Source organism: Rhinoderma darwinii, unplaced genomic scaffold, assembly GCF_050947455.1.
Source record: "Rhinoderma darwinii isolate aRhiDar2 unplaced genomic scaffold, aRhiDar2.hap1 Scaffold_718, whole genome shotgun sequence".
Lineage (NCBI taxonomy): Eukaryota > Metazoa > Chordata > Amphibia > Anura > Rhinodermatidae > Rhinoderma > Rhinoderma darwinii.
Window position 1 is genome coordinate 186,466 of NW_027464279.1, and position 19,671 is coordinate 206,136.

A 19,671-nucleotide genomic window follows, 5' to 3' on the forward strand; every position below is an offset into this window, starting at 1 on the left:
CACTGGCAGCGGCAGCAAGTGCATGCCCACAGCCACCCCTTGTTCCTTCACACCTTGTATCAGCTGTAATCCAGTCCAGTCCAGTGCTGCCTGCTGAGCAGCACTGACCAACACTGCCTGGGCCCAGGCTTTTATCTCTGAGGCCCCATTATGATGTCAGAAAGCTGGCTCTGGAATCCTGAGGGCTCCACTATGACACGTGCAAAGTTCCGTCTGAACTTTATATAAGACGGTGAGGCTCAGTCAGTCACTCAGTGTTGCCTGAGAGGGCAACACTGCAACAGCCGGCCGCCAGGCTGTCTTTTTTTTGCACAGCTAGTTGCCTCCAGGAGGCCACAAGAGGGAGACAAGGGACTGCAAAATGGAAAATAGGCATCCACCAACTTTACAGACAACTTCTCCTTGCTCCTACAACCTCCATCCTTGCACAGTTTGTTATTCTTCTAGGTAACATAGTAACAAATCCAAATTGCTGCTCTCTTTGTAGGCAAGCAAGGCTTTGTTGCAACTGCAATTCTTACTTCTTCTTGAAATGTAGGGACGACAGTACATTCCATCACATCCATCTAGTGTACACAGGTAGGTCCATTGTGGCGGGCAGGCGAGCGGGCGGGCTGCTTTATTGGCTGTTTGCTGTTCCCCTACTCCACTCCACTATTTGACTGTTGTGCTGCATCAATCAATCAATCAATCAATCAATCAATCAATCAATCAATCAATCAGTGGCTGGCTCAGGTGCAGCTCTTTAACTTACCTAAAAGGGAGGGCGGAGAGAAGACAAGGAAGGTGAATGAGGTGTTCCAATGTGAAATGCCGGAAACACAGAAACACAGACGACACACAACAAGAGGTGGCAATCTATTCATTAATTGCATTTAATCAATGAGCTCATTATCACTCATGCATTGTCCAACAGGTGTTGAAATAATGGGATTAAAAGGGGAGATCCCTTCAGAAAGACAGAAACAATAGCAAAGACAAAAAACACTTTTGGAATCTGCTTTTAGTCAACACATAAGGAAAGGGTGCACCGGTCCTGGAAATACTGCAATACCAGGTCAATGCGTGGAGTGGACAGAGCAAGCTCTATTTCCATCTCCCTGTTCTAAAAATCCATTTAATATATGGTCCCCAGATAGGGGACGTATCAGATATTAAACTGATAAGAACAGATACTACACTTGATCTTAGCCAAAAGGCCGAGAAGCGATAACCCGAACGGGCCGCGCGTTGCCCGAGCCTGCCCGATACTGCTGTTCAGCCCTTGCAGCGATTCAGCCTACTTCTAGGCAATTCCATGGGGCCCTGCAGGCTCACACACTCACAGCTACACGGGAGGTGAATAAAGGCCGGAGAGGAAGCCAGACAGGATTTGCTTCTTTTGCTTGCACCACAATGCAGTGCTGAAAGAGGAGGAATCTACATAAAAACGCCTTCCTGGCAACGCCCAAATGCCCTGCTGCCATGCAGATAAACACTGGCAGCGGCAGCAAGTGCATGCCCACAGCCACCCCTTGTTCCTTCACACCTTGTATCAGCTGTAATCCAGTCCAGTCCAGTGCTGCCTGCTGAGCAGCACTGACCAACACTGCCTGGGCCCAGGCTTTTATCTCTGAGGCCCCATTATGATGTCAGAAAGCTGGCTCTGGAATCCTGAGGGCTCCACTATGACACGTGCAAAGTTCCGTCTGAACTTTATATAAGACGGTGAGGCTCAGTCAGTCACTCAGTGTTGCCTGAGAGGGCAACACTGCAACAGCCGGCCGCCAGGCTGTCTTTTTTTTGCACAGCTAGTTGCCTCCAGGAGGCCACAAGAGGGAGACAAGGGACTGCAAAATGGAAAATAGGCATCCACCAACTTTACAGACAACTTCTCCTTGCTCCTACAACCTCCATCCTTGCACAGTTTGTTATTCTTCTAGGTAACATAGTAACAAATCCAAATTGCTGCTCTCTTTGTAGGCAAGCAAGGCTTTGTTGCAACTGCAATTCTTACTTCTTCTTGAAATGTAGGGACGACAGTACATTCCATCACATCCATCTAGTGTACACAGGTAGGTCCATTGTGGCGGGCAGGCGAGCGGGCGGGCTGCTTTATTGGCTGTTTGCTGTTCCCCTACTCCACTCCACTATTTGACTGTTGTGCTGCATCAATCAATCAATCAATCAATCAATCAATCAATCAATCAATCAGTGGCTGGCTCAGGTGCAGCTCTTTAACTTACCTAAAAGGGAGGGCGGAGAGAAGACAAGGAAGGTGAATGAGGTGTTCCAATGTGAAATGCCGGAAACACAGAAACACAGACGACACACAACAAGAGGTGGCAATCTATTCATTAATTGCATTTAATCAATGAGCTCATTATCACTCATGCATTGTCCAACAGGTGTTGAAATAATGGGATTAAAAGGGGAGATCCCTTCAGAAAGACAGAAACAATAGCAAAGACAAAAAACACTTTTGGAATCTGTTTTTAGTCAACACATAAGGAAAGGGTGCACCGGTCCTGGAAATACTGCAATACCAGGTCAATGCGTGGAGTGGACAGAGCAAGCTCTATTTCCATCTCCCTGTTCTAAAAATCCATTTAATATATGGTCCCCAGATAGGGGACGTATCAGATATTAAACTGATAAGAACAGATACTACACTTGATCTTAGCCAAAAGGCCGAGAAGCGATAACCCGAACGGGCCGCGCGTTGCCCGAGCCTGCCCGATACTGCTGTTCAGCCCTTGCAGCGATTCAGCCTACTTCTAGGCAATTCCATGGGGCCCTGCAGGCTCACACACTCACAGCTACACGGGAGGTGAATAAAGGCCGGAGAGGAAGCCAGACAGGATTTGCTTCTTTTGCTTGCACCACAATGCAGTGCTGAAAGAGGAGGAATCTACATAAAAACGCCTTCCTGGCAACGCCCAAATGCCCTGCTGCCATGCAGATAAACACTGGCAGCGGCAGCAAGTGCATGCCCACAGCCACCCCTTGTTCCTTCACACCTTGTATCAGCTGTAATCCAGTCCAGTCCAGTGCTGCCTGCTGAGCAGCACTGACCAACACTGCCTGGGCCCAGGCTTTTATCTCTGAGGCCCCATTATGATGTCAGAAAGCTGGCTCTGGAATCCTGAGGGCTCCACTATGACACGTGCAAAGTTCCGTCTGAACTTTATATAAGACGGTGAGGCTCAGTCAGTCACTCAGTGTTGCCTGAGAGGGCAACACTGCAACAGCCGGCCGCCAGGCTGTCTTTTTTTTGCACAGCTAGTTGCCTCCAGGAGGCCACAAGAGGGAGACAATGGACTGCAAAATGGAAAATAGGCATCCACCAACTTTACAGACAACTTCTCCTTGCTCCTACAACCTCCATCCTTGCACAGTTTGTTATTCTTCTAGGTAACATAGTAACAAATCCAAATTGCTGCTCTCTTTGTAGGCAAGCAAGGCTTTGTTGCAACTGCAATTCTTACTTCTTCTTGAAATGTAGGGACGACAGTACATTCCATCACATCCATCTAGTGTACACAGGTAGGTCCATTGTGGCGGGCAGGCGAGCGGGCGGGCTGCTTTATTGGCTGTTTGCTGTTCCCCTACTCCACTCCACTATTTGACTGTTGTGCTGCATCAATCAATCAATCAATCAATCAATCAATCAATCAATCAGTGGCTGGCTCAGGTGCAGCTCTTTAACTTACCTAAAAGGGAGGGCGGAGAGAAGACAAGGAAGGTGAATGAGGTGTTCCAATGTGAAATGCCGGAAACACAGAAACACAGACGACACACAACAAGAGGTGGCAATCTATTCATTAATTGCATTTAATCAATGAGCTCATTATCACTCATGCATTGTCCAACAGGTGTTGAAATAATGGGATTAAAAGGGGAGATCCCTTCAGAAAGACAGAAACAATAGCAAAGACAAAAAACACTTTTGGAATCTGTTTTTAGTCAACACATAAGGAAAGGGTGCACCGGTCCTGGAAATACTGCAATACCAGGTCAATGCGTGGAGTGGACAGAGCAAGCTCTATTTCCATCTCCCTGTTCTAAAAATCCATTTAATATATGGTCCCCAGATAGGGGACGTATCAGATATTAAACTGATAAGAACAGATACTACACTTGATCTTAGCCAAAAGGCCGAGAAGCGATAACCCGAACGGGCCGCGCGTTGCCCGAGCCTGCCCGATACTGCTGTTCAGCCCTTGCAGCGATTCAGCCTACTTCTAGGCAATTCCATGGGGCCCTGCAGGCTCACACACTCACAGCTACACGGGAGGTGAATAAAGGCCGGAGAGGAAGCCAGACAGGATTTGCTTCTTTTGCTTGCACCACAATGCAGTGCTGAAAGAGGAGGAATCTACATAAAAACGCCTTCCTGGCAACGCCCAAATGCCCTGCTGCCATGCAGATAAACACTGGCAGCGGCAGCAAGTGCATGCCCACAGCCACCCCTTGTTCCTTCACACCTTGTATCAGCTGTAATCCAGTCCAGTCCAGTGCTGCCTGCTGAGCAGCACTGACCAACACTGCCTGGGCCCAGGCTTTTATCTCTGAGGCCCCATTATGATGTCAGAAAGCTGGCTCTGGAATCCTGAGGGCTCCACTATGACACGTGCAAAGTTCCGTCTGAACTTTATATAAGACGGTGAGGCTCAGTCAGTCACTCAGTGTTGCCTGAGAGGGCAACACTGCAACAGCCGGCCGCCAGGCTGTCTTTTTTTTGCACAGCTAGTTGCCTCCAGGAGGCCACAAGAGGGAGACAAGGGACTGCAAAATGGAAAATAGGCATCCACCAACTTTACAGACAACTTCTCCTTGCTCCTACAACCTCCATCCTTGCACAGTTTGTTATTCTTCTAGGTAACATAGTAACAAATCCAAATAGCTCCTCTCTTTGTAGGCAAGCAAGGCTTTGTTGCAACTGCAATTCTTACTTCTTCTTGAAATGTAGGGACGACAGTACATTCCATCACATCCATCTAGTGTACACAGGTAGGTCCATTGTGGCGGGCAGGCGAGCGGGCGGGCTGCTTTATTGGCTGTTTGCTGTTCCCCTACTCCACTCCACTATTTGACTGTTGTGCTGCATCAATCAATCAATCAATCAATCAATCAATCAATCAATCAATCAATCAATCAATCAATCAGTGGCTGGCTCAGGTGCAGCTCTTTAACTTACCTAAAAGGGAGGGCGGAGAGAAGACAAGGAAGGTGAATGAGGTGTTCCAATGTGAAATGCCGGAAACACAGAAACACAGACGACACACAACAAGAGGTGGCAATCTATTCATTAATTGCATTTAATCAATGAGCTCATTATCACTCATGCATTGTCCAACAGGTGTTGAAATAATGGGATTAAAAGGGGAGATCCCTTCATGAAGACAGAAACAATAGCAAAGACAAAAAACACTTTTGGAATCTGCTTTTAGTCAACACATAAGGAAAGGGTGCACCGGTCCTGGAAATACTGCAATACCAGGTCAATGCGTGGAGTGGACAGAGCAAGCTCTATTTCCATCTCCCTGTTCTAAAAATCCATTTAATATATGGTCCCCAGATAGGGGACGTATCAGATATTAAACTGATAAGAACAGATACTACACTTGATCTTAGCCAAAAGGCCGAGAAGCGATAACCCGAACGGGCCGCGCGTTGCCCGAGCCTGCCCGATACTGCTGTTCAGCCCTTGCAGCGATTCAGCCTACTTCTAGGCAATTCCATGGGGCCCTGCAGGCTCACACACTCACAGCTACACGGGAGGTGAATAAAGGCCGGAGAGGAAGCCAGACAGGATTTGCTTCTTTTGCTTGCACCACAATGCAGTGCTGAAAGAGGAGGAATCTACATAAAAACGCCTTCCTGGCAACGCCCAAATGCCCTGCTGCCATGCAGATAAACACTGGCAGCGGCAGCAAGTGCATGCCCACAGCCACCCCTTGTTCCTTCACACCTTGTATCAGCTGTAATCCAGTCCAGTCCAGTGCTGCCTGCTGAGCAGCACTGACCAACACTGCCTGGGCCCAGGCTTTTATCTCTGAGGCCCCATTATGATGTCAGAAAGCTGGCTCTGGAATCCTGAGGGCTCCACTATGACACGTGCAAAGTTCCGTCTGAACTTTATATAAGACGGTGAGGCTCAGTCAGTCACTCAGTGTTGCCTGAGAGGGCAACACTGCAACAGCCGGCCGCCAGGCTGTCTTTTTTTTGCACAGCTAGTTGCCTCCAGGAGGCCACAAGAGGGAGACAAGGGACTGCAAAATGGAAAATAGGCATCCACCAACTTTACAGACAACTTCTCCTTGCTCCTACAACCTCCATCCTTGCACAGTTTGTTATTCTTCTAGGTAACATAGTAACAAATCCAAATTGCTGCTCTCTTTGTAGGCAAGCAAGGCTTTGTTGCAACTGCAATTCTTACTTCTTCTTGAAATGTAGGGACGACAGTACATTCCATCACATCCATCTAGTGTACACAGGTAGGTCCATTGTGGCGGGCAGGCGAGCGGGCGGGCTGCTTTATTGGCTGTTTGCTGTTCCCCTACTCCACTCCACTATTTGACTGTTGTGCTGCATCAATCAATCAATCAATCAATCAATCAATCAATCAATCAGTGGCTGGCTCAGGTGCAGCTCTTTAACTTACCTAAAAGGGAGGGCGGAGAGAAGACAAGGAAGGTGAATGAGGTGTTCCAATGTGAAATGCCGGAAACACAGAAACACAGACGACACACAACAAGAGGTGGCAATCTATTCATTAATTGCATTTAATCAATGAGCTCATTATCACTCATGCATTGTCCAACAGGTGTTGAAATAATGGGATTAAAAGGGGAGATCCCTTCAGAAAGACAGAAACAATAGCAAAGACAAAAAACACTTTTGGAATCTGCTTTTAGTCAACACATAAGGAAAGGGTGCACCGGTCCTGGAAATACTGCAATACCAGGTCAATGCGTGGAGTGGACAGAGCAAGCTCTATTTCCATCTCCCTGTTCTAAAAATCCATTTAATATATGGTCCCCAGATAGGGGACGTATCAGATATTAAACTGATAAGAACAGATACTACACTTGATCTTAGCCAAAAGGCCGAGAAGCGATAACCCGAACGGGCCGCGCGTTGCCCGAGCCTGCCCGATACTGCTGTTCAGCCCTTGCAGCGATTCAGCCTACTTCTAGGCAATTCCATGGGGCCCTGCAGGCTCACACACTCACAGCTACACGGGAGGTGAATAAAGGCCGGAGAGGAAGCCAGACAGGATTTGCTTCTTTTGCTTGCACCACAATGCAGTGCTGAAAGAGGAGGAATCTACATAAAAACGCCTTCCTGGCAACGCCCAAATGCCCTGCTGCCATGCAGATAAACACTGGCAGCGGCAGCAAGTGCATGCCCACAGCCACCCCTTGTTCCTTCACACCTTGTATCAGCTGTAATCCAGTCCAGTCCAGTGCTGCCTGCTGAGCAGCACTGACCAACACTGCCTGGGCCCAGGCTTTTATCTCTGAGGCCCCATTATGATGTCAGAAAGCTGGCTCTGGAATCCTGAGGGCTCCACTATGACACGTGCAAAGTTCCGTCTGAACTTTATATAAGACGGTGAGGCTCAGTCAGTCACTCAGTGTTGCCTGAGAGGGCAACACTGCAACAGCCGGCCGCCAGGCTGTCTTTTTTTTGCACAGCTAGTTGCCTCCAGGAGGCCACAAGAGGGAGACAAGGGACTGCAAAATGGAAAATAGGCATCCACCAACTTTACAGACAACTTCTCCTTGCTCCTACAACCTCCATCCTTGCACAGTTTGTTATTCTTCTAGGTAACATAGTAACAAATCCAAATTGCTGCTCTCTTTGTAGGCAAGCAAGGCTTTGTTGCAACTGCAATTCTTACTTCTTCTTGAAATGTAGGGACGACAGTACATTCCATCACATCCATCTAGTGTACACAGGTAGGTCCATTGTGGCGGGCAGGCGAGCGGGCGGGCTGCTTTATTGGCTGTTTGCTGTTCCCCTACTCCACTCCACTATTTGACTGTTGTGCTGCATCAATCAATCAATCAATCAATCAATCAATCAATCAATCAGTGGCTGGCTCAGGTGCAGCTCTTTAACTTACCTAAAAGGGAGGGCGGAGAGAAGACAAGGAAGGTGAATGAGGTGTTCCAATGTGAAATGCCGGAAACACAGAAACACAGACGACACACAACAAGAGGTGGCAATCTATTCATTAATTGCATTTAATCAATGAGCTCATTATCACTCATGCATTGTCCAACAGGTGTTGAAATAATGGGATTAAAAGGGGAGATCCCTTCAGAAAGACAGAAACAATAGCAAAGACAAAAAACACTTTTGGAATCTGCTTTTAGTCAACACATAAGGAAAGGGTGCACCGGTCCTGGAAATACTGCAATACCAGGTCAATGCGTGGAGTGGACAGAGCAAGCTCTATTTCCATCTCCCTGTTCTAAAAATCCATTTAATATATGGTCCCCAGATAGGGGACGTATCAGATATTAAACTGATAAGAACAGATACTACACTTGATCTTAGCCAAAAGGCCGAGAAGCGATAACCCGAACGGGCCGCGCGTTGCCCGAGCCTGCCCGATACTGCTGTTCAGCCCTTGCAGCGATTCAGCCTACTTCGAGGCAATTCCATGGGGCCCTGCAGGCTCACACACTCACAGCTACACGGGAGGTGAATAAAGGCCGGAGAGGAAGCCAGACAGGATTTGCTTCTTTTGCTTGCACCACAATGCAGTGCTGAAAGAGGAGGAATCTACATAAAAACGCCTTCCTGGCAACGCCCAAATGCCCTGCTGCCATGCAGATAAACACTGGCAGCGGCAGCAAGTGCATGCCCACAGCCACCCCTTGTTCCTTCACACCTTGTATCAGCTGTAATCCAGTCCAGTCCAGTGCTGCCTGCTGAGCAGCACTGACCAACACTGCCTGGGCCCAGGCTTTTATCTCTGAGGCCCCATTATGATGTCAGAAAGCTGGCTCTGGAATCCTGAGGGCTCCACTATGACACGTGCAAAGTTCCGTCTGAACTTTATATAAGACGGTGAGGCTCAGTCAGTCACTCAGTGTTGCCTGAGAGGGCAACACTGCAACAGCCGGCCGCCAGGCTGTCTTTTTTTTGCACAGCTAGTTGCCTCCAGGAGGCCACAAGAGGGAGACAAGGGACTGCAAAATGGAAAATAGGCATCCACCAACTTTACAGACAACTTCTCCTTGCTCCTACAACCTCCATCCTTGCACAGTTTGTTATTCTTCTAGGTAACATAGTAACAAATCCAAATTGCTGCTCTCTTTGTAGGCAAGCAAGGCTTTGTTGCAACTGCAATTCTTACTTCTTCTTGAAATGTAGGGACGACAGTACATTCCATCACATCCATCTAGTGTACACAGGTAGGTCCATTGTGGCGGGCAGGCGAGCGGGCGGGCTGCTTTATTGGCTGTTTGCTGTTCCCCTACTCCACTCCACTATTTGACTGTTGTGCTGCATCAATCAATCAATCAATCAATCAATCAATCAATCAATCAATCAGTGGCTGGCTCAGGTGCAGCTCTTTAACTTACCTAAAAGGGAGGGCGGAGAGAAGACAAGGAAGGTGAATGAGGTGTTCCAATGTGAAATGCCGGAAACACAGAAACACAGACGACACACAACAAGAGGTGGCAATCTATTCATTAATTGCATTTAATCAATGAGCTCATTATCACTCATGCATTGTCCAACAGGTGTTGAAATAATGGGATTAAAAGGGGAGATCCCTTCAGAAAGACAGAAACAATAGCAAAGACAAAAAACACTTTTGGAATCTGCTTTTAGTCAACACATAAGGAAAGGGTGCACCGGTCCTGGAAATACTGCAATACCAGGTCAATGCGTGGAGTGGACAGAGCAAGCTCTATTTCCATCTCCCTGTTCTAAAAATCCATTTAATATATGGTCCCCAGATAGGGGACGTATCAGATATTAAACTGATAAGAACAGATACTACACTTGATCTTAGCCAAAAGGCCGAGAAGCGATAACCCGAACGGGCCGCGCGTTGCCCGAGCCTGCCCGATACTGCTGTTCAGCCCTTGCAGCGATTCAGCCTACTTCTAGGCAATTCCATGGGGCCCTGCAGGCTCACACACTCACAGCTACACGGGAGGTGAATAAAGGCCGGAGAGGAAGCCAGACAGGATTTGCTTCTTTTGCTTGCACCACAATGCAGTGCTGAAAGAGGAGGAATCTACATAAAAACGCCTTCCTGGCAACGCCCAAATGCCCTGCTGCCATGCAGATAAACACTGGCAGCGGCAGCAAGTGCATGCCCACAGCCACCCCTTGTTCCTTCACACCTTGTATCAGCTGTAATCCAGTCCAGTCCAGTGCTGCCTGCTGAGCAGCACTGACCAACACTGCCTGGGCCCAGGCTTTTATCTCTGAGGCCCCATTATGATGTCAGAAAGCTGGCTCTGGAATCCTGAGGGCTCCACTATGACACGTGCAAAGTTCCGTCTGAACTTTATATAAGACGGTGAGGCTCAGTCAGTCACTCAGTGTTGCCTGAGAGGGCAACACTGCAACAGCCGGCCGCCAGGCTGTCTTTTTTTTGCACAGCTAGTTGCCTCCAGGAGGCCACAAGAGGGAGACAAGGGACTGCAAAATGGAAAATAGGCATCCACCAACTTTACAGACAACTTCTCCTTGCTCCTACAACCTCCATCCTTGCACAGTTTGTTATTCTTCTAGGTAACATAGTAACAAATCCAAATTGCTGCTCTCTTTGTAGGCAAGCAAGGCTTTGTTGCAACTGCAATTCTTACTTCTTCTTGAAATGTAGGGACGACAGTACATTCCATCACATCCATCTAGTGTACACAGGTAGGTCCATTGTGGCGGGCAGGCGAGCGGGCGGGCTGCTTTATTGGCTGTTTGCTGTTCCCCTACTCCACTCCACTATTTGACTGTTGTGCTGCATCAATCAATCAATCAATCAATCAATCAATCAATCAATCAATCAATCAGTGGCTGGCTCAGGTGCAGCTCTTTAACTTACCTAAAAGGGAGGGCGGAGAGAAGACAAGGAAGGTGAATGAGGTGTTCCAATGTGAAATGCCGGAAACACAGAAACACAGACGACACACAACAAGAGGTGGCAATCTATTCATTAATTGCATTTAATCAATGAGCTCATTATCACTCATGCATTGTCCAACAGGTGTTGAAATAATGGGATTAAAAGGGGAGATCCCTTCAGAAAGACAGAAACAATAGCAAAGACAAAAAACACTTTTGTAATCTGCTTTTAGTCAACACATAAGGAAAGGGTGCACCGGTCCTGGAAATACTGCAATACCAGGTCAATGCGTGGAGTGGACAGAGCAAGCTCTATTTCCATCTCCCTGTTCTAAAAATCCATTTAATATATGGTCCCCAGATAGGGGACGTATCAGATATTAAACTGATAAGAACAGATACTACACTTGATCTTAGCCAAAAGGCCGAGAAGCGATAACCCGAACGGGCCGCGCGTTGCCCGAGCCTGCCCGATACTGCTGTTCAGCCCTTGCAGCGATTCAGCCTACTTCGAGGCAATTCCATGGGGCCCTGCAGGCTCACACACTCACAGCTACACGGGAGGTGAATAAAGGCCGGAGAGGAAGCCAGACAGGATTTGCTTCTTTTGCTTGCACCACAATGCAGTGCTGAAAGAGGAGGAATCTACATAAAAACGCCTTCCTGGCAACGCCCAAATGCCCTGCTGCCATGCAGATAAACACTGGCAGCGGCAGCAAGTGCATGCCCACAGCCACCCCTTGTTCCTTCACACCTTGTATCAGCTGTAATCCAGTCCAGTCCAGTGCTGCCTGCTGAGCAGCACTGACCAACACTGCCTGGGCCCAGGCTTTTATCTCTGAGGCCCCATTATGATGTCAGAAAGCTGGCTCTGGAATCCTGAGGGCTCCACTATGACACGTGCAAAGTTCCGTCTGAACTTTATATAAGACGGTGAGGCTCAGTCAGTCACTCAGTGTTGCCTGAGAGGGCAACACTGCAACAGCCGGCCGCCAGGCTGTCTTTTTTTTGCACAGCTAGTTGCCTCCAGGAGGCCACAAGAGGGAGACAAGGGACTGCAAAATGGAAAATAGGCATCCACCAACTTTACAGACAACTTCTCCTTGCTCCTACAACCTCCATCCTTGCACAGTTTGTTATTCTTCTAGGTAACATAGTAACAAATCCAAATTGCTGCTCTCTTTGTAGGCAAGCAAGGCTTTGTTGCAACTGCAATTCTTACTTCTTCTTGAAATGTAGGGACGACAGTACATTCCATCACATCCATCTAGTGTACACAGGTAGGTCCATTGTGGCGGGCAGGCGAGCGGGCGGGCTGCTTTATTGGCTGTTTGCTGTTCCCCTACTCCACTCCACTATTTGACTGTTGTGCTGCATCAATCAATCAATCAATCAATCAATCAATCAATCAATCAATCAATCAATCAATCAATCGGTGGCTGGCTCAGGTGCAGCTCTTTAACTTACCTAAAAGGGAGGGCGGAGAGAAGACAAGGAAGGTGAATGAGGTGTTCCAATGTGAAATGCCGGAAACACAGAAACACAGACGACACACAACAAGAGGTGGCAATCTATTCATTAATTGCATTTAATCAATGAGCTCATTATCACTCATGCATTGTCCAACAGGTGTTGAAATAATGGGATTAAAAGGGGAGATCCCTTCAGAAAGACAGAAACAATAGCAAAGACAAAAAACACTTTTGGAATCTGCTTTTAGTCAACACATAAGGAAAGGGTGCACCGGTCCTGGAAATACTGCAATACCAGGTCAATGCGTGGAGTGGACAGAGCAAGCTCTATTTCCATCTCCCTGTTCTAAAAATCCATTTAATATATGGTCCCCAGATAGGGGACGTATCAGATATTAAACTGATAAGAACAGATACTACACTTGATCTTAGCCAAAAGGCCGAGAAGCGATAACCCGAACGGGCCGTGCGTTGCCCGAGCCTGCCCGATACTGCTGTTCAGCCCTTGCAGCGATTCAGCCTACTTCTAGGCAATTCCATGGGGCCCTGCAGGCTCACACACTCACAGCTACACGGGAGGTGAATAAAGGCCGGAGAGGAAGCCAGACAGGATTTGCTTCTTTTGCTTGCACCACAATGCAGTGCTGAAAGAGGAGGAATCTACATAAAAACGCCTTCCTGGCAACGCCCAAATGCCCTGCTGCCATGCAGATAAACACTGGCAGCGGCAGCAAGTGCATGCCCACAGCCACCCCTTGTTCCTTCACACCTTGTATCAGCTGTAATCCAGTCCAGTCCAGTGCTGCCTGCTGAGCAGCACTGACCAACACTGCCTGGGCCCAGGCTTTTATCTCTGAGGCCCCATTATGATGTCAGAAAGCTGGCTCTGGAATCCTGAGGGCTCCACTATGACACGTGCAAAGTTCCGTCTGAACTTTATATAAGACGGTGAGGCTCAGTCAGTCACTCAGTGTTGCCTGAGAGGGCAACACTGCAACAGCCGGCCGCCAGGCTGTCTTTTTTTTGCACAGCTAGTTGCCTCCAGGAGGCCACAAGGGGGAGACAAGGGACTGCAAAATGGAAAATAGGCATCCACCAACTTTACAGACAACTTCTCCTTGCTCCTACAACCTCCATCCTTGCACAGTTTGTTATTCTTCTAGGTAACATAGTAACAAATCCAAATTGCTGCTCTCTTTGTAGGCAAGCAAGGCTTTGTTGCAACTGCAATTCTTACTTCTTCTTGAAATGTAGGGACGACAGTACATTCCATCACATCCATCTAGTGTACACAGGTAGGTCCATTGTGGCGGGCAGGCGAGCGGGCGGGCTGCTTTATTGGCTGTTTGCTGTTCCCCTACTCCACTCCACTATTTGACTGTTGTGCTGCATCAATCAATCAATCAATCAATCAATCAATCAATCAATCAATCAATCAATCAATCAGTGGCTGGCTCAGGTGCAGCTCTTTAACTTACCTAAAAGGGAGGGCGGAGAGAAGACAAGGAAGGTGAATGAGGTGTTCCAATGTGAAATGCCGGAAACACAGAAACACAGACGACACACAACAAGAGGTGGCAATCTATTCATTAATTGCATTTAATCAATGAGCTCATTATCACTCATGCATTGTCCAACAGGTGTTGAAATAATGGGATTAAAAGGGGAGATCCCTTCAGAAAGACAGAAACAATTGCAAAGACAAAAAACACTTTTGGAATCTGCTTTTAGTCAACACATAAGGAAAGGGTGCACCGGTCCTGGAAATACTGCAATACCAGGTCAATGCGTGGAGTGGACAGAGCAAGCTCTATTTCCATCTCCCTGTTCTAAAAATCCATTTAATATATGGTCCCCAGATAGGGGACGTATCAGATATTAAACTGATAAGAACAGATACTACACTTGATCTTAGCCAAAAGGCCGAGAAGCGATAACCCGAACGGGCCGCGCGTTGCCCGAGCCTGCCCGATACTGCTGTTCAGCCCTTGCAGCGATTCAGCCTACTTCTAGGCAATTCCATGGGGCCCTGCAGGCTCACACACTCACAGCTACACGGGAGGTGAATAAAGGCCGGAGAGGAAGCCAGACAGGATTTGCTTCTTTTGCTTGCACCACAATGCAGTGCTGAAAGAGGAGGAATCTACATAAAAACGCCTTCCTGGCAACGCCCAAATGCCCTGCTGCCATGCAGATAAACACTGGCAGCGGCAGCAAGTGCATGCCCACAGCCACCCCTTGTTCCTTCACACCTTGTATCAGCTGTAATCCAGTCCAGTCCAGTGCTGCCTGCTGAGCAGCACTGACCAACACTGCCTGGGCCCAGGCTTTTATCTCTGAGGCCCCATTATGATGTCAGAAAGCTGGCTCTGGAATCCTGAGGGCTCCACTATGACACGTGCAAAGTTCCGTCTGAACTTTATATAAGACGGTGAGGCTCAGTCAGTCACTCAGTGTTGCCTGAGAGGGCAACACTGCAACAGCCGGCCGCCAGGCTGTCTTTTTTTTGCACAGCTAGTTGCCTCCAGGAGGCCACAAGAGGGAGACAAGGGACTGCAAAATGGAAAATAGGCATCCACCAACTTTACAGACAACTTCTCCTTGCTCCTACAACCTCCATCCTTGCACAGTTTGTTATTCTTCTAGGTAACATAGTAACAAATCCAAATTGCTGCTCTCTTTGTAGGCAAGCAAGGCTTTGTTGCAACTGCAATTCTTACTTCTTCTTGAAATGTAGGGACGACAGTACATTCCATCACATCCATCTAGTGTACACAGGTAGGTCCATTGTGGCGGGCAGGCGAGCGGGCGGGCTGCTTTATTGGCTGTTTGCTGTTCCCCTACTCCACTCCACTATTTGACTGTTGTGCTGCATCAATCAATCAATCAATCAATCAATCAATCAATCAATCAATCAATCAATCAGTGGCTGGCTCAGGTGCAGCTCTTTAACTTACCTAAAAGGGAGGGCGGAGAGAAGACAAGGAAGGTGAATGAGGTGTTCCAATGTGAAATGCCGGAAACACAGAAACACAGACGACACACAACAAGAGGTGGCAATCTATTAATTAATTGCATTTAATCAATGAGCTCATTATCACTCATGCATTGTCCAACAGGTGTTGAAATAATGGGATTAAAAGGGGAGATCCCTTCAGAAAGACAGAAACAATAGCAAAGACAAAAAACACTTTTGGAATCTGCTTTTAGTCAACACATAAGGAAAGGGTGCACCGGTCCTGGAAATACTGCAATACCAGGTCAATGCGTGGAGTGGACAGAGCAAGCTCTATTTCCATCTCCCTGTTCTAAAAATCCATTTAATATATGGTCCCCAGATAGGGGACGTATCAGATATTAAACTGATAAGAACAGATACTACACTTGATCTTAGCCAAAAGGCCGAGAAGCGATAACCCGAACGGGCCGCGCGTTGCCCGAGCCTGCCCGATACTGCTGTTCAGCCCTTGCAGCGATTCAGCCTACTTCTAGGCAATTCCATGGAGCCCTGCAGGCTCACACACTCACAGCTACACGGGAGGTGAATAAAGGCCGGAGAGGAAGCCAGACAGGATTTGCTTCTTTTGCTTGCACCACAATGCAGTGCTGAAAGAGGAGGAATCTACATAAAAACGCCTTCCTGGCAACGCCCAAATGCCCTGCTGCCATGCAGATAAACACTGGCAGCGGCAGCAAGTGCATGCCCACAGCCACCCCTTGTTCCTTCACACCTTGTATCAGCTGTAATCCAGTCCAGTCCAGTGCTGCCTGCTGAGCAGCACTGACCAACACTGCCTGGGCCCAGGCTTTTATCTCTGAGGCCCCATTATGATGTCAGAAAGCTGGCTCTGGAATCCTGAGGGCTCCACTATGACACGTGCAAAGTTCCGTCTGAACTTTATATAAGACGGTGAGGCTCAGTCAGTCACTCAGTGTTGCCTGAGAGGGCAACACTGCAACAGCCGGCCGCCAGGCTGTCTTTTTTTTGCACAGCTAGTTGCCTCCAGGAGGCCACAAGAGGGAGACAAGGGACTGCAAAATGGAAAATAGGCATCCACCAACTTTACAGACAACTTCTCCTTGCTCCTACAACCTCCATCCTTGCACAGTTTGTTATTCTTCTAGGTAACATAGTAACAAATCCAAATTGCTGCTCCCTTTGTAGGCAAGCAAGGCTTTGTTGCAACTGCAATTCTTACTTCTTCTTGAAATGTAGGGACGACAGTACATTCCATCACATCCATCTAGTGTACACAGGTAGGTCCATTGTGGCGGGCAGGCGAGCGGGCGGGCTGCTTTATTGGCTGTTTGCTGTTCCCCTACTCCACTCCACTATTTGACTGTTGTGCTGCATCAATCAATCAATCAATCAATCAATCAATCAATCAATCAATCAATCAATCAATCAGTGGCTGGCTCAGGTGCAGCTCTTTAACTTACCTAAAAGGGAGGGCGGAGAGAAGACAAGGAAGGTGAATGAGGTGTTCCAATGTGAAATGCCGGAAACACAGAAACACAGACGACACACAACAAGAGGTGGCAATCTATTCATTAATTGCATTTAATCAATGAGCTCATTATCACTCATGCATTGTCCAACAGGTGTTGAAATAATGGGATTAAAAGGGGAGATCCCTTCAGAAAGACAGAAACAATAGCAAAGACAAAAAACACTTTTGGAATCTGCTTTTAGTCAACACATAAGGAAAGGGTGCACCGGTCCTGGAAATACTGCAATACCAGGTCAATGCGTGGAGTGGACAGAGCAAGCTCTATTTCCATCTCCCTGTTCTAAAAATCCATTTAATATATGGTCCCCAGATAGGGGACGTATCAGATATTAAACTGATAAGAACAGATACTACACTTGATCTTAGCCAAAAGGCCGAGAAGCGATAACCCGAACGGGCCGCGCGTTGCCCGAGCCTGCCCGATACTGCTGTTCAGCCCTTGCAGCGATTCAGCCTACTTCTAGGCAATTCCATGGGGCCCTGCAGGCTCACACACTCACAGCTACACGGGAGGTGAATAAAGGCCGGAGAGGAAGCCAGACAGGATTTGCTTCTTTTGCTTGCACCACAATGCAGTGCTGAAAGAGGAGGAATCTACATAAAAACGCCTTCCTGGCAACGCCCAAATGCCCTGCTGCCATGCAGATAAACACTGGCAGCGGCAGCAAGTGCATGCCCACAGCCACCCCTTGTTCCTTCACACCTTGTATCAGCTGTAATCCAGTCCAGTCCAGTGCTGCCTGCTGAGCAGCACTGACCAACACTGCCTGGGCCCAGGCTTTTATCTCTGAGGCCCCATTATGATGTCAGAAAGCTGGCTCTGGAATCCTGAGGGCTCCACTATGACACGTGCAAAGTTCCGTCTGAACTTTATATAAGACGGTGAGGCTCAGTCAGTCACTCAGTGTTGCCTGAGAGGGCAACACTGCAACAGCCGGCCGCCAGGCTGTCTTTTTTTTGCACAGCTAGTTGCCTCCAGGAGGCCACAAGAGGGAGACAAGGGACTGCAAAATGGAAAATAGGCATCCACCAACTTTACAGACAACTTCTCCTTGCTCCTACAACCTCCATCCTTGCACAGTTTGTTATTCTTCTAGGTAACATAGTAACAAATCCAAATTGCTGCTCTCTTTGTAGGCAAGCAAGGCTTTGTTGCAACTGCAATTCTTACTTCTTCTTGAAATGTAGGGACGACAGTACATTCCATCACATCCATCTAGTGTACACAGGTAGGTCCATTGTGGCGGGCAGGCGAGCGGGCGGGCTGCTTTATTGGCTGTTTGCTGTTCCCCTACTCCACTCCACTATTTGACTGTTGTGCTGCATCAATCAATCAATCAATCAATCAATCAATCAATCAATCAATCAATCAATCAATCAGTGGCTGGCTCAGGTGCAGCTCTTTAACTTACCTAAAAGGGAGGGCGGAGAGAAGACAAGGAAGGTGAATGAGGTGTTCCAATGTGAAATGCCGGAAACACAGAAACACAGACGACACACAACAAGAGGTGGCAATCTATTCATTAATTGCATTTAATCAATGAGCTCATTATCACTCATGCATTGTCCAACAGGTGTTGAAATAATGGGATTAAAAGGGGAGATCCCTTCAGAAAGACAGAAACAATAGCAAAGACAAAAAACACTTTTGGAATCTGCTTTTAGTCAACACATAAGGAAAGGGTGCACCGGTCCTGGAAATACTGCAATACCAGGTCAATGCGTGGAGTGGACAGAGCAAGCTCTATTTCCATCTCCCTGTTCTAAAAATCCATTTAATATATGGTCCCCAGATAGGGGACGTATCAGATATTAAACTGATAAGAACAGATACTACACTTGATCTTAGCCAAAAGGCCGAGAAGCGATAACCCGAACGGGCCGCGCGTTGCCCGAGCCTGCCCGATACTGCTGTTCAGCCCTTGCAGCGATTCAGCCTACTTCTAGGCAATTCCATGGGGCCCTGCAGGCTCACACACTCACAGCTACACGGGAGGTGAATAAAGGCCGGAGAGGAAGCCAGACAGGATTTGCTTCTTTTGCTTGCACCACAATGCAGTGCTGAAAGAGGAGGAATCTACATAAAAACGCCTTCCTGGCAACGCCCAAATGCCCTGCTGCCATGCAGATAAACACTGGCAGCGGCAGCAAGTGCATGCCCACAGCCACCCCTTGTTCCTTCACACCTTGTATCAGCTGTAATCCAGTCCAGTCCAGTGCTGCCTGCTGAGCAGCACTGACCAACACTGCCTGGGCCCAGGCTTTTATCTCTGAGGCCCCATTATGATGTCAGAAAGCTGGCTCTGGAATCCTGAGGGCTCCACTATGACACGTGCAAAGTTCCGTCTGAACTTTATATAAGACGGTGAGGCTCAGTCAGTCACTCAGTGTTGCCTGAGAGGGCAACACTGCAACAGCCGGCCGCCAGGCTGTCTTTTTTTTGCACAGCTAGTTGCCTCCAGGAGGCCACAAGAGGGAGACAAGGGACTGCAAAATGGAAAATAGGCATCCACCAACTTTACAGACAACTTCTCCTTGCTCCTACAACCTCCATCCTTGCACAGTTTGTTATTCTTCTAGGTAACATAGTAACAAATCCAAATTGCTGC

General features: G+C 47.9%; 13 non-coding genes across 13 annotated transcripts; all 13 read right to left on the reverse strand.

The window, feature by feature from the left end:
• Nucleotides 1-1,020: 1,020 nt before the first annotated feature.
• On the reverse strand, nucleotides 1,021-1,211 carry LOC142729358 (U2 spliceosomal RNA). The gene has a single exon (XR_012878179.1). It is a non-coding gene; the product is annotated as a U2 spliceosomal RNA (small nuclear RNA).
• A 1,280-nt stretch (nucleotides 1,212-2,491) lies between these two features.
• Nucleotides 2,492-2,682, reverse strand: LOC142729359 (U2 spliceosomal RNA). Its single transcript, XR_012878180.1, has one exon. It is a non-coding gene; the product is annotated as a U2 spliceosomal RNA (small nuclear RNA).
• A 1,276-nt stretch (nucleotides 2,683-3,958) lies between these two features.
• On the reverse strand, nucleotides 3,959-4,149 carry LOC142729360 (U2 spliceosomal RNA). The gene has a single exon (XR_012878181.1). It is a non-coding gene; the product is annotated as a U2 spliceosomal RNA (small nuclear RNA).
• A 1,296-nt stretch (nucleotides 4,150-5,445) lies between these two features.
• Nucleotides 5,446-5,636, reverse strand: LOC142729362 (U2 spliceosomal RNA). Its single transcript, XR_012878183.1, has one exon. It is a non-coding gene; the product is annotated as a U2 spliceosomal RNA (small nuclear RNA).
• A 1,276-nt stretch (nucleotides 5,637-6,912) lies between these two features.
• LOC142729363 (U2 spliceosomal RNA) lies at nucleotides 6,913-7,103 on the reverse strand. Its single transcript, XR_012878184.1, has one exon. It is a non-coding gene; the product is annotated as a U2 spliceosomal RNA (small nuclear RNA).
• Nucleotides 7,104-8,379: 1,276 nt separating this feature from the next.
• On the reverse strand, nucleotides 8,380-8,570 carry LOC142729364 (U2 spliceosomal RNA). Its single transcript, XR_012878185.1, has one exon. It is a non-coding gene; the product is annotated as a U2 spliceosomal RNA (small nuclear RNA).
• A 1,280-nt stretch (nucleotides 8,571-9,850) lies between these two features.
• Nucleotides 9,851-10,041, reverse strand: LOC142729366 (U2 spliceosomal RNA). Its single transcript, XR_012878186.1, has one exon. It is a non-coding gene; the product is annotated as a U2 spliceosomal RNA (small nuclear RNA).
• Nucleotides 10,042-11,325: 1,284 nt separating this feature from the next.
• LOC142729367 (U2 spliceosomal RNA) lies at nucleotides 11,326-11,516 on the reverse strand. Its single transcript, XR_012878187.1, has one exon. It is a non-coding gene; the product is annotated as a U2 spliceosomal RNA (small nuclear RNA).
• A 1,296-nt stretch (nucleotides 11,517-12,812) lies between these two features.
• Nucleotides 12,813-13,003, reverse strand: LOC142729368 (U2 spliceosomal RNA). Its single transcript, XR_012878188.1, has one exon. It is a non-coding gene; the product is annotated as a U2 spliceosomal RNA (small nuclear RNA).
• A 1,292-nt stretch (nucleotides 13,004-14,295) lies between these two features.
• LOC142729369 (U2 spliceosomal RNA) lies at nucleotides 14,296-14,486 on the reverse strand. The gene has a single exon (XR_012878189.1). It is a non-coding gene; the product is annotated as a U2 spliceosomal RNA (small nuclear RNA).
• A 1,288-nt stretch (nucleotides 14,487-15,774) lies between these two features.
• On the reverse strand, nucleotides 15,775-15,965 carry LOC142729370 (U2 spliceosomal RNA). Its single transcript, XR_012878190.1, has one exon. It is a non-coding gene; the product is annotated as a U2 spliceosomal RNA (small nuclear RNA).
• Nucleotides 15,966-17,257: 1,292 nt separating this feature from the next.
• On the reverse strand, nucleotides 17,258-17,448 carry LOC142729371 (U2 spliceosomal RNA). Its single transcript, XR_012878191.1, has one exon. It is a non-coding gene; the product is annotated as a U2 spliceosomal RNA (small nuclear RNA).
• A 1,292-nt stretch (nucleotides 17,449-18,740) lies between these two features.
• LOC142729372 (U2 spliceosomal RNA) lies at nucleotides 18,741-18,931 on the reverse strand. The gene has a single exon (XR_012878192.1). It is a non-coding gene; the product is annotated as a U2 spliceosomal RNA (small nuclear RNA).
• Nucleotides 18,932-19,671: the final 740 nt, after the last annotated feature.